This window comes from Primulina tabacum, chromosome 2 (genome assembly GCF_025594145.1).
Source record: "Primulina tabacum isolate GXHZ01 chromosome 2, ASM2559414v2, whole genome shotgun sequence".
NCBI classification, from domain to species: Eukaryota; Viridiplantae; Streptophyta; class Magnoliopsida; order Lamiales; family Gesneriaceae; genus Primulina; species Primulina tabacum.
Genome location: NC_134551.1, coordinates 31,338,895 through 31,355,308, shown reverse-complemented (window position 1 = coordinate 31,355,308; position 16,414 = coordinate 31,338,895).

The window sequence follows — 16,414 nt, the reverse complement described above, 5'->3', positions numbered from 1 at the left end:
TCCGACTAAATGCACTCCTGAGGAATTGCAGACTTACAAGGAATGGTGTGACCATGACTTGAAAGCCAGGTGTTATATGCAGGCTTCTACGAATGATGAGCTGCAGAGGCGTTTCGAGGATGCAAAGAGTGCTGCTGACATTCATTTGCATCTCAAGGAGCTGTTTGGTAAGCAAACACGGCCTCTTAGGCATGCTACCATCAAGGAGCTGATCACTTTGGGCATGCGAGATGGGGCCTCGGTACATGAGCATGGCCTGAAGTTGATTGGGCTCGTGGACAAGCTCGTTGGCATGGATCAGATGTTGCCTTCGGAGTTGACCACCGACGTGTTCCTCTTATCGATGCCTAGCTCATTTGATCCTTTTGTGGTGAACTTCAACATGAACAAGATGGAGCCAACCCTTGAGGAGTTGGTGAACATGCTTGTGACCTTTGAGTCCACTATCAAGAAAGAGAAGCTGGTTCTTTATGTGGGTTCTTCATCTGGTACGAAGATTGATCCACATGGGAAGGGAAATAAGCGTTCTTTCCAACGTCCGAAGAAGAACGTGCCCTTGTTGAGGCAATATCCGAATCCCGTCGTGACAGCCACACCAGTTAAGGCTGACAAGACTAGTGATGTTTGTCATCACTGCAAGAAGCCTGGACATTGGAGGCGTAATTGCAAAGAATATCTTGCTCAGAAAAGTTCTGAAAATGGTATGTTCTACATTGAAGTAAACATTTCAATTAACTCTACTTCTTGGGTATTGGATACCGGCTGTGGCTCACATCTTTGTAATGAGTTACAGGTGATGGGAAGAAGTAGGAAGCTTAGGGAAGGTGTGACCTTCTTGAGGATTGGCAATGGAGCAAGAGTTGCTGCCAAGGCTGTTGAAGATGTTTACTTATTGTGTAACAATAGTTTTTGTTAGAGTAGGTGCCCGTCGAGCCAAGTGTTGGCCGAGTGTTCACAATGAAACTCTATTTATAAACAATCTTTATTTTAATAATATTTGAAATTATTATTGGCACATCTTTATCTGAATACCCATGCTAGTTGCATAGATAAAGCCCTTGAATATACAAATAGTAGAAAGAATATGAGATGCTCATATGATTAGTATCATGAAACTCATATTTGGAATACTGTATATTCTAAACAGTTCCTAGTCGATTCAGCCGCCGCTAAGAAGGATATAGGCCGTTCGAGTTCGAGACTAGTATCTGCGATGTGAGTACCATGTTTTATTGGTAGGGGACATTGTGATGTCCGAGCATGCAGATAGGTGCTCCTTGTAGAGTGCACTGAACAACCCTCCATAAAGGACTTTCCAAGTGGTTCTCACTTATCGAGTGGAAACGTCCTAGTTTATGGTTGTACACCATTAGTCCTTATGACCCGGGACAACATTGAGACTCTATGTACTAGAATTACACTTTGACTTGTTTACCGACTCTCATGGGGTCATCAGGTGGCAAGGTTGGGTGTTCTGTCGAAACATATAGGAGTCGATGCATTGTAGTCGGGGATTCACCGCTTACCTTCGGGTATGGATATCCTATGTGTTCTCATGTGTATGTAGGTTGAAATCTCTGATCAGAGTATGGTGGTAATTATGAAAGGGGTTTCATAGATTACACCATCGATGCAACTACGACACGACACATAGTATCGATTCATTGACAACTCTCGATAAACCAATGGTTGCGAATCGGTCGGGATATATGAGTTGAAGGGACCGTACTGTACGCTAACCATAATTAAATGGTTCTTGCAGGCACTATCATTTGATACCTAGGGAATCATGTAAGCGATGTTGCTAGGCGTTTAACATGATTCGTTGGGTATTATCAGACTTGAGTTCTGACGTTCTTATTATCAAAGAGTTGATAATTAAGAATGGAGCAATTGGGGTATGCTCATATAAAGACATGTTTAGTCCGAATCACATGGAGATGTGAACCCACGGCTAGTTGTATCAATGAACCATTGAGGGCCATACAAGTACTAGTTTTCTAGATCCCGTTGAGAAGTAAAATTGTTCAATGTGTTGAACGGCTTGTAAATGAGTTTATAAGCATAAATAAAATAGAAGTATGACTTCTATGAGAGAAATGTGACTTTTAATTTGTGGAAGTAAAAGTTGGCCAAATAAATAATGTATTTGAAAATTGTGATTTTCATAAACATTATTATGGACTAAATTAAATTAATTCAAGTGTTGAATTAATTAAACACCAGTGGACCTAGTAGAGTCCAAATAATTAAATTAATTCAAGTGTTGGATTAGTTAAACAATTTTGGGCCTTGTAGAGCCCAATTAGAAATAATTATTCAACTAGTGACTTGAGTGAATTCAAGTAATGTTTAATTAGTCTCAAATATGTTTGAGATAATTAAAATAAGTCCATGGATTTTTAATTGTTAAAAATCAAATAAGACTTGCATGCATGGGAGGTGAAAAGTTGGGAGACAACTTTTGCAACATCCAAGGCATGGCATGCCTTTGGAATTCACACATTTTCCCACAACCAAGACTAGTCTTCTCTCCTCCTATTTTTGAAGGGCATGGCCGAAACTTCATAAGGGATTCTCCAAGTTTTTCTCTCATTTTTCTTTTTCAATAGTTGAGGAAAGAAAACACTTCTCAAAGAAAAAAGCTCTAATTTTTCTAGTGCAAAATTAGAGTGGTTCTAGCTTGTTAGTGGTGGGCTTAATATTTGAGCAAGGTGGGCTCAAAGGGAAGCTTGAAGATTGTCTTGCCATTCAAGAGCTAAGGCGTTTACACCTTATTTGGAGTCGTCATCAATCTTTTAAGATTGATAGGTAACTATTTCTAAATACCCTATGTATGACATTTTTGTGTTTTATTGTATTTGCTACACACAATGCAAGGTGGCCGAAATTTTCTTGTAAAATTTAAATTTTTTAACTTCCGTTGCGCATACGGTCACCGTAACCGATCCCCTTTCAAGTGGTATCAGAGCTATGGATACTATTTTGTGTAGCATTTACATGATATTATATTGAGGTCAATTTCTAACCGCATGAGATAATTTTTCCAACGATTCAAGGCCGGATATGGGGCGGCTTTTGGGCAGCAAGTTGCTGCCCATTTCGGGCAGCTTGGGCTGCACGAGGGGCTGCCCGAAACGGGCAGCAAGGGCAGCCCAAGGGGCTGCCCGACCAGCCCTTTATTTTAAATAAAAAAAAAAAATTTTTGGTAAGTTGACCGGAATCCGGCGACGGAGCTCCGGCGACGGCGATGACGACTGGGGTATCCAAAAATGTTTTGGAATATCAAAGTTTTATGGGCCTTGAAGTTGTTGGGCCATAAGATGGCTAACATATTTGTGAAATTTAAATGGGCCAAAATGTTTTTGGTGAAAAATGATTTTTTGGGCCCTTAAGTTTAAATTTACAAAAGTTGCAAATATTTTCTCATAAAATAAATAATTTAAGTTGGAATTTAATTATTTATAGTAAATTGTGATTTACAAGAAATTCGGTTATAAATATATTAATTGGAAAGTAGACAAAGGTGTTTGTATACTTTGTTGATTTAGTTTATAATCGTGGCGGTTAGTGATATTGGTTCAAGATATATAATATTAGATCAATTAATTATTGTGATAATTAATTGATGGTGTATGATATGTGATATTATGCATGAAGGATGATCAAAATCCCAAGCCCAATTTGCTAGGTGTATGCTAGGATATTTTGTGTTGAATGATTGTAATAATTATCAAATTTAAAGTGGGCTTGGTTTATGGCCCGTTCCCACCCCCATGAGATGTATCCCTATTTGCCATGGATATTTATTTGTAAATACTAGTATAGTTGATGATCAAGATTGGAAGATGGTGACAATGATGATTAGGAAGATCGAAGACATGTAAATATTGGAAGCTAATGTAATAGTTGCATTTGCATCCCTTGCATTACCCTAGGATTGGACCTAGGCCCGTGTTTAGCTCACACGGGCCATTAGTATTGGGGCGATTGATCATCCTTGTTTTGTTTAGTGTTTATAATATATGCATGATATGTTATAAATAATGAGTATGTGCGTTATTATTATGATAATAACAAAGTTGCATGAATCCGGCAAAAATATGATCAAACATGGCGAGCTTTTAAGTAAAATTAATGATGAGACCTTTCAAAATTAAAAACTCTCATTTTGAATAAGATTCAAAATTAATATCAAGCCCGAAAAGGGGAATTATAAATTTGTTTATAATTTCCTTGTCTTCCATCGACAATGGGTGCATGATGAACGCTACCCGTACTCGGGGCTCGGCTCATATTATTGGGGGAGCTCTGGCTGCCGGAAAGTTGTGACATCCATTGACATGGTGATGTAAACTACGTGGAACTCCCATGATTTCGGCTCATATTATTGAGGGAACTCAAGGCGACCGTCCATTAAGGTTCAACATCGATGGGTAAGGCTTGACACGTGAAGATTAACGACGTCATATTATTGAATCCTAATCTAACGTGAGACAAAAGTTTACGTAGAGGGTTGCATTGTGATGCAATTGGAAACTACCTTTTAGGAATTATGATTGGCTGATATTATTCGGGATCATGATTCTCTAATTGGACCTTACGTACCTACTGAGGATAAGAGTTTCCCGTTTTCACTAGAAGGTAGTGGAAATGTCAAAACAGTGGGAGTGAAAATTTATAAAGTTAAAGTCCAAATTTTATATCTTATTAAATATTTTAAAATAATCATTAACATTTATCTGTTTTACTTTTCAGTACAAAATTTGACAATGTCTTCAATTCGCAATCCGCTTTCTGCCAGACTCGACAAACTCATATTAACTGGACCTAATTACCTCACTTGGCTAAGAAACCTAAAAATCGTCTTGAATTCGGAAAGGGTAGCATATACACTGACTGAGTCGCCCCCTGTTGAGGCTCCGACTAACTGCACTCCTGAGGAATTGCAGGCTTACAAGGAATGGTGTGACCATGACTTGATAGCCAGGTGTTATATGCTTACTTCTATGAATGATGAGCTGCAGAGGCGTTTTGAGGATGCAAATAGTGCTGCTGACATTCATTTGCATCTCAAGGAGCTCTTTGGTGAGCAAACACGGCCTCTTATGCATGCTACCGTCAAGGAGCTGATCACTTTGCGCATGCGAGATGGGGCCTCGGTCCATGAGCATGGCCTAAAGTTGATTGGGCTCGTGGACAAGCTCGTTGGCATGGATCTTATCTTGCCTTCGGAGTTGACCACCGACATGTTGCTGTCATCATTGCCTAGCTCATTTGATCCTTTTGTGGTGAACTTCAACATGAACAAGATGGAGCCGACCCTTGAGAAGTTGGTGAATATGCTTGTTACGTTTGAATCAACCATCAAGAAAGAGAAGTTGGTTCTTTATGTGGGTTCTTCGTCTGGTACGAAGATTGATCCACATGGGAATGGAAAGAAGCGTTCTTTCCAACGTCCCATGAAGAACGTGCCCTTGATGAGACAATCTCCGAATCCCGTTGAGGCAGCCAGACCAGTTAAGGCTGACAAGACTGATGATGTATGTCATCACTGCAAGAAGCCTGTACATTGGAGGCGTAACTGCAAGGAATATCTGGCTCAGAAGAGTTCTGGAAACGGTATGTTCTATATCGAAGTAAACATTTCAATTAACTCTACTTCTTGGGTATTGGATACCGGATGTGGCTCACATCTCTGTAATGATTTGCAGGTGATGGGAGGAAGTAGAAAGCTTAGGGAATGTGTGACCTTCTTAAGGATGGGCAATGGAGCAAGAGTTGCTTCCAAGGCTGTTGAAGATGTTTACTTATTGTTGAACAATAGTTTTAAGTTAATTTTATGAGATGTTTTGTTTGTACCTAATTTTGTGAAAAACATTGTTTCATTTCTATGCTGATAAAAATGGATATTCTTGTTTATTTTGCAAAGGTGTTTGCAACATTTACATGAATGAATGTTTGATTGGTACTGGTGAACTTGAAAACGATCTTTATAACTTAAAATTGAAAGATATTCCATTAAATGTCGATTCAAAGGCAGACTCCATATGAGATATGGATGCGTAAGCCACCTAAATATTCTTATCTTAGAATATGGGGGTGCCCAGCTTATGTGAAGCATGTAGTGGGAGATAAATTGGATAGTCAATCCATTTTATGTTACTTTGTGGGATATCCAAAGAATTCGGTTGGATACTACTTCTATCATCCCCAAGAAACAAAGGTGTTTGTTTCTAGGAATGCAACCTTTTTAAAAAAGGAATTTCTATTAGATAGAAAAGGCGAGATGATAGAACTCGAAGAGGTTCGAGAGACACCCACAATTGTGGAACCCACACCCGAAGAGCCAAGAGAGGAGATACAAGCTCCTAGAAGATCCGAGAGAGTCTCAAGACCACCTATGAGGTATGGTCTGCTTCTTGAAGAGGGCCATGATGAGCCTAACCATGGATGTGATCCAAGGACCTTCAAGGGAGCATTATCTGATGCTGATTCATCCAAGTGGCTTGAAGCGATGGAATCTGAGATGAATTCCATGCATTCAAACCAAGTGTGGAATCTCGTGGATCCACCTGAGGGAATTGTTCCCATAGGGTGTAAATGGATTTACAAGAGGAAACTTGTGGCGGATGGGAAGGTATTGACCTTCAAGGCGCGATTGGTGGCAAAAGGATATACTCAAAAACAAGGAGTTGACTTTGAGGAAACCTTTTCTCCAGTTGCAATGTTCAAGTCCATAGGGATTTTGCTAGCCATAGCTGCATGGTATGACTATGAGATATGGCAGATGGATGTCAAGACAGCCTTTCTTAATGGGATATAAAGGAAGAGATTTACATATCTCAACCTGAAGGGTTTACATCTATCGGAAGTGAGCATATGGTATGCAAACTTCAAAGATCTATTTATGGTCTAAAACAGACATCTAGGAGTTGGAACCTCAGATTCGATAGTACGATCAAAGAGTTTGGTTATGCTAAGAATCCTGAGGAACCCTGTGTGTATAAGAAGGTCAGTGGGAGTGTTGTGACGTTCCTGGTGTTGTATGTTGATGACATTCTAATCATTGGGAATGATGTAGGAATGTTGCAATCAACTAAAATATGGTTAGAAAGTAAGTTCTCGATACAGGACTTGGGTGAAGCATCTTTTGTATTTGTGGGGACCCGGACGCTAATCATCTTCTTAATCATCTTTGAGATTTAATTATCAATTAAATAAACAGGGTCTAAAAATTTTTTTCTTCAAAATGCGGAAGTTAATGGAGTCAATCTATTATACAAATCTGTATAATATTACAAATCTTGTACAACATGCTTCTAGTTCAAACTAGTCTAAGGTTTAACTACAAAATTTCAAGTATTAAACCAAGTTTACAATAAATCCGGAGTCACCACTCTAAACTCGTCTTCTCTCATCATCTTCTTGACCCCGATCTTGTCTCACCTGTTGTCATGCACACATACAAACAAGACAACAGCCGGATACTCCGGTGAGAATAAATCCCAGTATAAATAATGTATACATGCAGTTAACTGAATTAACATAAAAGCATGAATTATATCTTATTACATGGAGCATAATCAAACAACATGTATCAATACCAGTCTGTAAATAAAACATGAATCGTAATCTACGAAACATAAATCAATACAAATCTTTAAATAAAGTTCTAGTCTCAATATCTAAAACTCGACTCATCTCTCATTCTAATCTAGGGATCCCAGTGAATAAAACGTAACAAGTCTCCCACCGACTACTACCAGTCGCAGTGGCGGTACGTTTTTATTTCTGGACTTTGGTCTAATCTATATCGAATAGAATGCTATCTGTATCTGAAGCATAACGATATACCAAACGTCCAGTGCCTTGGCGTATCTACCAAGACTAAGCCTATTCTGATAATGTGCAATGGGTCAGTGACAAGTCTGTCAAAATCTAACCCCTCTGTCAGTGACTCTTACTTAATAGCTCTCTGCTTTCTACTTCTAATTCAATAGAATAAACATACTCATTAAAACACAAAGGTATAAAAACAATACCATACAAGTATGTGGTTTAGGGAAACTCGAGTTAAATCTAACTCAAGTCGATCTCCCAATTGACATCCATTTATACCTTTCTCTTCTCGGTCTGATGAAGACAAAGTCTTGTATTCCAATCTGTCCATATCCAAATCTGATAATGACGATCATATAAATACCATATCAGTATATAATTCAATTCAATACCTGTTCTGATCAATACTCAAATCGGTATATAATTTGATCCATATATGAACAAGGTACAATCTAATTCATATCAATGATATCATGATACAATCGAAATCATTACTGAATCTGATCAATATCAATCTACTGATGTTTCGACGGCATAACAATAAGTCACGATAACCTCGTCTATCTCAACATCACAGATATAATACAAGAATTCATAACCAGTATCAGTACAACTCATAATCTGAATAATAACACAACTCTGATATAAAATCTCAACTAAATCAACTCCGAAATTCATAACAATTTCATACACAGTCTATTCTCTAATCTGACTTCAGTTATACCATGTCTACTGTAGCAGAAACATCATATGTGATTCATATTCAATTCTGACAATATCATAAATTCAAATCATGTCTAGACGTAACAAAACTTACGTCCAGTTGTAGCCTGCGTCGATAGGAACACAGTACTGAAGTCGGATTCACAATCGGACGGATGGATTTCCAAAATCATCAATCACAAATTGGAATCCTTCCTCGGAGCCTTTCCTTGATTCCTCTCTGAATTGTGAAGAATGAATCGCTTGAATATCTATATATATACTGCATGCAACACCAGGAAACGTGGCTTATTTTCAAGCTGCACGTCGCACCGCGGGTGCGCTCATTCAGTAACCGCGGGTGTAGAACCCGTAAATCAGTAGACGTATAAGCCATGCAAAATTCTAGATTTTTAAATTTAATTGACTTCATTGCATGATTATTTTAAATGCATTTGTTTGAAGTTAATTATTTCATTATTTCAGTTCAGTAGATTGATTTTTAGCATTTCAGTATTTTCAGTGAGGCCGGACCGGAGTTGGAGTTTTGAGATAGAATTTAAGATTCGAGAAATATTTCCAGAAGTTAATTTAGCTAGCAAGTAAGTTCATTTAAGTTAGAAAGGGAGGTTTGAGGATTAAATTTAATTATTTGAGGTGATTAAGAAATGAACTCATTTAAGTTATTTAATTAAGGGGTTAGCTCACTAAATTATTTAAAGGATTAGTAAGGCTTTCAAGGATTATTAGTTGACTAGATAATCAACATTCCCCTTTATTTTATTATGCATTTTTCGGCCACCCTTAGTGCTAGAAGATTCATTTTCCAACTCATCAACTTTGACCAATTCTTTGCATGTAATTAGTAGGATAATTCTAGGATTTTTGGGAGCACAATTTAATTAATTAATGGACATATCCTAGACTAGAAAATAAGCAAAATTTCGGCCACTACCTCCTAGAAGCATCCACCAACTCATTTGATATCAATTCAAAATTTAAAATTCAAATGCATGAAGACTTGGTCTTGATATGATCCTTATATCTTGCACCATCCTCCTCACCCCTCATAACCACTCCATCACACTCCCTCCCCACCGAAATCAGACCCATTTTCAGTAGAAAAAACGTGAATAACAGCTAGGGAGAAAGGGAGAAAAATCGAGAACTAGAAAGAACAAGAGAAGCGCTCCACCTCCTCCGGGCCGCGTCGTCGTTGTTTCGTTCGTTTTCTTTCAAAACGAAACCAGGCATGTCTAGATTTCTTTCAAACCTCAATCAAGTAATATTATTATTTATTTTTCAGTACATGATCATGTTTATTCAAGTAAAAATCGAGATCCATGTCAAAATATTTTGAAACCACACATGCAGAATTTTCGAATTCCTTGGCAAGCTTCACGATTTCTTTTGGTTTGTGAGTTTCAGGTATTGGATCGACTCCAGGCTCCCAAGGCGGCTTGTATACATGTAGTAAGATTCATTAGGACCATTTTGGTCCATTCAAACCAGCCCCATGCTTGCTGGAAATTCAGAATGACAGCAAGTCCCCATAGGTGCAGAAAATGTTGTTCGAAAATTCAGTTTCTTGTCATGGAGGAGGGATCTGATATTGGCTGCCCCAAGGGCCTATAGCCATGGTTGGCTCACTTCCCTAGCAAGTCTAAGACGTGACTAAGTTGCCCTTTTGGTGGCTTGGTCCATGGTTCATCGGTTTTTAATAAAAACATCACAACAGCCCCTATACCCCTTCGGCTACTTCGGTTGGACAGCTTTTGGTTTCGGTTTGTGTTTGCTTGGTGTGGATCTTGGTTGGCCTATGGCCCTTAGCCACGGTTCATATAATGTTCCTAGATGTCTAGATCGTGCCATGGTCAATCAAATGGCCACTGGAATGACGCAAGACATCGATCATAGCATAAACACTACACACGCATGCACGTTGCTTTCGGTTGGACCCTTCGGTTGAGTTATGGTGTGATGCGGATTGTGGCTGGCCTAGGGCCCTTAGCCATGGTTCAAATCATTCCTTGGGATGTTGGTAAGAGTCTCTGGTCGGTGGTTCACTCCCCTAATGGCCGATAGTCTCGAAACAACCGCAAGTCTTGTAGTTGCGCAGCTGCTGGAAATTACAGCAAGTTGCTGTGTGGGTTCAGAGGCTCGTTCGAGTTCTTGGTTGGCTTTTAGCCCATGGCCTCGGACTAGACAAAGCCTCATTGAGTTGGGAAGGTCATTTTTTTGACCGTTTGTCATTTGGATCATTTTTGAGGTCGTACGAGAATTTACGGTGCAATGTGCCAAATTGACTCTCGAAAGAGCGTTTCGTGTTTTGACCTCCATTCCACCTAGATTTCGACCCTATCATTTTAGGAGCATTATTTTATGATTTTTCAGCGTATTTTAATCATGACTATACGTCGGTTCAGTGTCGGTTCAGGTTGGCTCGGAGTCATGATTAAATGCGAAGTCATTAGGCGTCATAGTCGCATCTTTTGAACGTAAATTGCATAGTTGGTCAAGTTTAAGCTATTGCATATTTTTCATGGCACAGTTAGGTTGCAGCGAGCCTGGGAACGATCCAATCCAATCCAGTTGGTAAAATTACAGGACATTTTCATTATGCTAGTTAATTATTTTACGTGCATTAAATAGAAAATGATTATTTTTGAGATTTATGCGATATGGCTTGTGGTTCATTCACTATGTGGGAGTGTTATTTTATACGGTCGCCAGTGACCGATCAGTTCAGTATGGTACCACCCGGTCGCCAGTGACCGGCCAGCTCAGTTCAGTTTCAGCCTCCCCGGTAGCCAGTTACCGATCAGTTCAGCTTAGTGCAGTGGCCACAGGCGTAAAACATAATCTCAACAGAAAATTTTAACAGATATTTCAGTACAGGCTCCAAGGAGCAAATATTTTTACAGTGATTTCCAGTTCAATTATGCACGTATTATAATTGCTTAGTACAGATTATTTTCAGTATGCCTCAGGACAGGATATGTTAACTCATGCATATTTTAATTCAGATTTTTACTCGTTAGATGCGATTTATGCATGCTGAGTCTTTAGGCTCACTAGACTTGATTGTTGTAGGTACTGATGAGGCCAGGGCCGAGGGCGGGGACCAGTGAGCCAGCTTGGGTTGGCAGTAGTGGCACCCGAGGACCTCAGTGCAGCAGTTGTTATTTTATTCCGCAAACAATTTTTATCAGTCGTTGGATAATTTTTAAATTGTTATTGTTGGCAAAACTTTATTTTCTTCCGCTGCTATTATTTTAAACATTGAACTTGATTCCCCAGTGATTTTATGAATGAGGCCATTTAAGTTCTTTTAAAAAGAAAAATTTTTAATTTTCCGCAAATTTTCAAGAAAGGAGTTTTAGGCCCCTTCACAGTTGGTATCAGAGCGGTGGTTCTGTATAGGGTTTCACTACTACTGACCGCGAGAAGCTCACGAAGCCACGCCTTTGGTCTGTAAGTTTTTCAGTTCAGCATTTTGTTCAGTATTTCAGTTAAAGCATGAATTATTTTGTCAGCATGCTTCCAGATTTTCAGTACTTCAGTGTTCATTTAAAAATAAAGTATGGAATTATGCATGTTAGTTACGTATGGGTTATGTTGGAACAGTATGCCCCCTAGACGCATTTTAGAGCGCAACAGAGTGGTGGAGCCTCGCCGAGAAGACAGGGAGGAGCGTAGACCAGAGGGAGACCTACCACCTCCTCCACCGCCCCCACCGGACATGAGTGCCCAGATGTTAGCTGTGATGGCACAGTTCTTCGCACAGTTTGCGGGGGGCAATGCCGCAGCCGTAGCCGCAGCCGCAGCCAGGCCGACAGGGCCCGAGGCAGTGTATGAGCGATTCATGAAGATGCGCCCGAAGGAATTCTCTGGGACATCTGACCCCATGGTTGCCGAGGGATGGATCAAATCCCTCGAGGTTATCTTTGATTTTATGGAGCTGGGGGACGCAGACCGAGTCCGATGTGCCACCTACTTGTTTACTGGAGACGCCCGCTTATGGTGGGAAGGAGCTTCGGTAGCCCTGACATTGGCTACACTTTCTTGGACCCGCTTTACGGAGGTTTTCTACTCCAAGTATTTTGCTGAGGAGGTTTGCACCAGGCTGACCACCGAGTTCATGAGTCTGAGACAGGGGGATATGTCGGTTACGGAGTTTATCCGTAAGTTCGAGAGGGGCTGTCACTTTGTGCCCCTGATAGCGAATGATGCCAGAGCCAAGCTGATGCACTTCCTGGTGGGCTTACGGCCGATCTTGCGCCGGGATGATAGGGTATCTCACCCTGCTACTTATGAGGTTGTCGTCTCCAAGGCCTTAGCCGCAGAGCAGGATCTGCGGGATATCGAGAGGGATCGCCAGGGCAAGCGCCCAGTCCAGGCACCGCACCGCCCTCCTCCTCATCAGCATCAGCAGCAGAATAAGAGGCCTTTTCATGGACCGCCCAGGAACCGAGGCCAGCAGCAGCAGCAGCAGCATCGGGGACGCCCAGCCCTGAGGACTCAGCAGCACCCAGTTTGTCCCAGGTGCTCACGTCGCCATCCTGGAGCATGTATGGCTGGCTCAGGAAAGTGTTTTAAGTGTGGCAGTCCAGACCACATGTTGCTGCAGTGCCCTCAGAGGAATCTGCCTACCCAAGGCAGAGTTTTTGCTCTCCATGCCGCGGAAACCAACCCGGAGACTATGTTGTTGACAGGTACCTTTAAACTTTAAGTTATTATTTGAATTTCAGCATTTTGGGAATCGGGATTTAGATTTTTGAACTTAGAACTGTTATAGGATTGCATGCTCTACTCAGATTTATTTCAGAGGAATTAAGCTAGAGGAACCTAGACCTTTGCATGTCTATAAGTTTAGATCTTGTAGTGGGATTCAACTTAGAACTCCGCTCTTTCAGGGAGAATTTTTATATCTGGTTCCGCTACCAAGGCCTTGATAGATTCAGGGGCCACTCACTCGTTTATTTCGGAGATCTTTGCAAACTTTCTCAAGATCCAGACCATTGGGCTAGATACAGCCTTTTCAGTAGTGTTGCCGTCAGGCGAGGAGATGGCAGCCACCAATGTTATCCGAGATATAGACCTTGAGTTGCACGGTAATCTTGTTTATGCGGATCTGATTGTGCTACCGATGCCGGAATTTGACATCATCCTAGGGATGGACTGGCTATTGAGGAACAGAGTATTGATAGACTTCCAGCGGAGATCCGTTCTGGTCCGACTGCCTGGAATGGAGCAGTTCTTATTTGAGCCGGACAGGTACTTTTCTTTACCGCGCATTATTCCTTATGTTCAGGCTAGGAAGCTCATGCATAGAGGGTGTCGGGCATTTCTAGCAACCTTTTTATCTGTCCCCGAGGAACCCAGCCAGTCAGCCTCAGATGTTCCGATAGTTAGAGATTTCTTAGACGTTTTTCCCGAAGACGTCTCTTGTATGCCACCAGAGAGAGATGTGGAGTTTTCCATTGAGCTTATGCCAGGTACGGCTCCGATATCCAAAGCGCCGTACCGACTAGCACCGACAGAGATGGCAGAGCTTAAGAAGCAGATCCAGGAACTTCTCGACAAGGAGTTCATTCGCCCGAGCTTTTCTCCATGGTGCGCGCCGGTCTTATTCGTGAAAAAGAAGGATGGCTCGATGAGGCTTTGCATTGACTACCGGGAGTTGAACAGGGTTACAGTGAAGAATAAATACCCACTGCCAAGGATTGAGGATCTGTTTGACCAGTTGCAGGGAGCTTCGATTTTCTCCAAGATAGATCTGCGTTCTGGTTATCACCAGTTGAGGGTGAGAGATGCTGATGTTTCGAAGACAGCTTTCAGGACTCGTTATGGTCACTACGAGTTCCTGGTGATGCCGTTCGGTCTGACGAATGCGCCAGCGATCTTCATGGATCTCATGAATCGCGTATTTCAGCCGTACCTCGACCAGTTTGTGATAGTGTTCATAGATGACATTCTCGTCTACTCCAAGAATCGGGAGGAGCACAGCAGGCATCTGACCACAGTGTTGCAGACATTGCAGAAACATAAACTATTCGCAAAGTTCAGTAAGTGCGAATTCTGGTTAGAGAAGGTGGCGTTCTTGGGCCACATTGTTTCTAGCAGTGGCATTGAGGTAGACCCGGCAAAAGTTGTAGCAGTCAGAGATTGGGTTGTGCCTCAGAATGCATCAGAGATCCGCAGTTTTCTTGGGCTAGCAGGATATTACAGAAAATTCATCCAAGGATTTTCCTCTATCGCCGTTCCACTCACAGCACTGACAAAGAAAAATGTAAAGTTTGTGTGGAGCGAGGAGTGTCAGAAGAGCTTCGATACTTTGAAGCAAGCTCTTATCTCAGCACCCGTTTTGGCTGTACCGCAAGGATCTGGTGAGTTTGTCCTTTATAACGATGCTTCGAAGCTTGGTTTAGGTGCAGTTTTGATGCAGCATGGGAGAGTGATAGCGTATGCTTCTCGACAGCTGAAAATCCACGAGAAGAATTACCCTACCCATGATCTAGAGTTAGCGGCCGTAGTTTTTGCTTTGAAGATTTGGAGGCACTATCTGTATGGGGAGAAGTGTCAGATCTTTACCGACCATAAGAGCCTCAAGTATTTCTTTACGCAGAAGGAGCTGAACATGCGTCAGAGGCGTTGGTTGGAGCTTGTGAAAGACTACGATTGTGACATTAGCTACCACCCGGGTAAAGCTAATGTAGTTGCGGATGCTTTGAGCAGGAAAGTCGCAGTGATGGCTCATTTGACGATTCAGAAACCTCTTCAGATTGAGATGCAGAGGTTTGATCTTGAGACTTATCCTCGAGGTAGAGTTCCTCGTTTATCTACCTTGACTATCCAGTCCTCTCTTATTGACCATATTCGCAGCGGTCAGGCAGCAGATGAGCAGTTGGCAAAGTGGAAGAAGAGAGATGAAGCCAAGGGCAGTGTTTTGTATTCAGTCAGCGACGTTATTGTGAGATACCGAGATAGGATATGGGTTCCCAGCAGTGATTCTATCCGAGCAGACATCTTATCAGAGGCCCATACGTCCCCGTACTCCATTCACCCTGGGAGTACGAAGATGTACAAAGATCTGCAGCTATTGTATTGGTGGCCAAGAATGAAGAAGGACATCAGGCGTTTTGTATCCGAGTGCCTGACTTGCCAGTTAGTGAAGGCCGAGCATCAGAGACCATCAGGTTTGCTCAAGCCTCTTCCTATTCCCGAGTGGAAGTGGGAGAACATTACCATGGACTTTGTGACCGGATTGCCGAGGTCAGCCAGAGGATCGAATGCTATCTGGGTGATTGTAGATCGTCTTACCAAATCAGCGCACTTCCTACCTATTAAGATGACTTTCACCATGGTTCAGTATGCAGAGTTGTATATCCGAGAGATAGTCCGACTCCATGGTATTCCAGTTTCTATCGTATCCTACAGAGATCCCAGATTCACTTCCTCGTTTTGGAAGAGTTTGCATTCGACTATGGGTACGAAGTTGCTGTTTAGCACAGCTTTCCATCCGCAGACAGATGGACAGTCGGAGCGAGTTATTCAGATCTTAGAGGATCTTCTCCGTGCTTGCGTCATTGATTTCTCTGGGAGTTGGGAGTCGAAATTACCATTGGTAGAGTTCACCTATAACAACAGTTTCCAGTCGTCTATAGGTATGGCTCCGTATGAAGCGCTGTATGGCCGCAAGTGTAGATCTCCTGTTCATTGGGATGAAGTAGGAGAGAGAGCAGAGTTGGGTCCAGAGATTGTTCAGCAGGCAGCAGATGTAGTAGTCAAGATCCGTGATAGGATGAGGACTGCTCAGAGCCGACAGAAGAGTTATGCCGATCAGCGGAGGAGAGAGTTAGAGTTTGCA